Source organism: Schistocerca cancellata, unplaced genomic scaffold, assembly GCF_023864275.1.
Source record: "Schistocerca cancellata isolate TAMUIC-IGC-003103 unplaced genomic scaffold, iqSchCanc2.1 HiC_scaffold_649, whole genome shotgun sequence".
Classification (NCBI taxonomy): Eukaryota; Metazoa; Arthropoda; class Insecta; order Orthoptera; family Acrididae; genus Schistocerca; species Schistocerca cancellata.
The window spans coordinates 257501-260000 of record NW_026046660.1 but is presented as its reverse complement, the minus strand read 5'-3'; positions in this window follow the sequence as shown (position 1 = coordinate 260000).

Below are 2500 nucleotides of genomic sequence, written 5' to 3'. Positions count from 1 at the left end.
CACAGCGCACGTGCCAACACGTCTGCACAACTGCGATACAAACCACCAGCGAGAACCGCTGGGGCGACCGAGCAGCAGACGGCGTCGCGGCGCCGAGTGTCGGGCGGCGGCGCATCCTCAACGCACACAGTCCTCAGTCGGACCAGCACACTGCAGATGTCCACCGCGCTTCGCACCGGGCCCGCGAGGACCCACTTTGGCCGCCCGGCGCCGCGCGCAGGGTGCCCCGGCGCGCAGCTGCGCCGCCTGCCGCGTCCGTCGGCCGGCGCGCCTGCCACTGGGCGCCCCCACCAGCCGGCTGTAGCGCGTGCGCCCACGCACCGCGCGGCCAGCACGCCGGGCGGCCCCCCCTCACCGGCCGGGGACGGTCCCGCCCAGCCACCGCCGCGTATCGCTTCACACACAGATTTGCCCTTACTGATTTACCTCCAGCAACAACAACCGCACCACAATGGGTTTACCAGTTGTTCATTTGCGTAACGTCACCAGCAAACGTAGACGTCCATCCCAGTTTGCAAATGCAACGATTATTGCATACCTGTCTGTTAGGTGTCACGACACACTACGTCTGCCCACATACACGCAACAAAATGTGCACGACTAGAGAACACGTGGGAGGTGGCCCCCTACGTATGCGATGTCCATTACGAGACCGACTGTCAACCAGCATCTGTACCATGTCGCAGATGTGGAACGCGGTGCACCATGCTATCACACTGTGTGAGAAGAGACGACTACGTTTGAATACACGCGCCACTACATCAACAGACGGCTCATGCTGATCGCCATCCAGGGCGTCCGTTACTCCCACACGTCTCTATGGCGTACCACACTGCAATGTAGCTGTTATGGGGAGACGGCACGTGGCTGAGTGCACAACATTTGGACCGTATGGTTCGCTGTTGTTGGGCGCAGTCGTTGTACAGTCACACATGTGCCACAGCGTATCATTCAGTACATACGGACCTATGTGCAGTACAATGTGAGGGTTAAGCTTACGACATCAGCGGACAGTGGACACAGGCCGTACCACGACGTAGACTGAGCGCTTCGACATGCGAATGCCAGTGAACAGCTGCGAAGGGCATTGAACACGCAAGCACCTGAACGACCAGCGTGCGAAGGCAGGGGGGAGGGGGGGGGCGATGTACATCCTGCAGTCGTCCACATTACAGTGTACAGCGGGAGCATGTAAAAAGTAAGCAACACTTGCGAAGTGTTGAACATGAAACGATACACAAGAGGGTGGGCGGTGCGAGTAGCGAACTATATTCAGAGGGTTGTGGTTAGACAACACTGGATTAATGTAACGTGTCATATGCCAATTACAGAGCAGGTTAAGGCACAACTTGGGTTAGGTTAAGGCACAACTTGGGTTAGGTTAAGGCACAACTTGGGTTAGGTTAAGGCACAACTTGGGTTAGGTTAAGGCACAACTTGGGTTAGGTTAAGGCACAACTTGGGTTAGGTTAAGGCACAACTTGGGTTAGGTTAAGGCACAACTTGGGTTAGGTTAAGGCACAACTTGGGTTAGGTTAAGGCACAACGTGGGTTAGGTTAAGGCACAACGTGGGTTAGGTTAAGGCACAACGTGGGTTAGGTTAAGGCACAACGTGGGTTAGGTTAAGGCACAACGTGGGTTAGGTTAAGGCACAACGTGGGTTAGGTTAAGGCACAACTTGGGTTAGGTTAAGGCACAACTTGGGTTAGGTTAAGGCACAACTTGGGTTAGGTTAAGGCACAACTTGGGTTAGGTTAAGGCACAACTTGGGTTAGGTTAAGGCACAACTTGGGTTAGGTTAAGGCACAACTTGGGTTAGGTTAAGGCACAACTTGGGTTAGGTTAAGGCACAACTTGGGTTAGGTTAAGGCACAACTTGGGTTAGGTTAAGGCACAACTTGGGTTAGGTTAAGGCACAACTTGGGTTAGGTTAAGGCACAACTTGGGTTAGGTTAAGGCACAACTTGGGTTAGGTTAAGGCACAACTTGGGTTAGGTTAAGGCACAACTTGGGTTAGGTTAAGGCACAACTTGGGTTAGGTTAAGGCACAACTTGGGTTAGGTTAAGGCACAACTTGGGTTAGGTTAAGGCACAACTTGGGTTAGGTTAAGGCACAACTTGGGTTAGGTTAAGGCACAACTTGGGTTAGGTTAAGGCACAACGTGGGTTAGGTTAAGGCACAACGTGGGTTAGGTTAAGGCACAACGTGGGTTAGGTTAAGGCACAACGTGGGTTAGGTTAAGGCACAACGTGGGTTAGGTTAAGGCACAACGTGGGTTAGGTTAAGGCACAACGTGGGTTAGGTTAAGCACAAATTGCGTTACATTGCGGTACAAATTGCGTTACATTGCGGTACAAATTGCGTTACGAATTTGGTTAGGTTAAGGTGCAAAATGGGTTAGGTTAAGGTGCGAAATGGGTTGGATTACAGTACACAACGTGGTAAGAGCGTGTGTTGGGGGGGGGGGGGGGGGCCGAGGTTCGTTGGTAGTGATCATT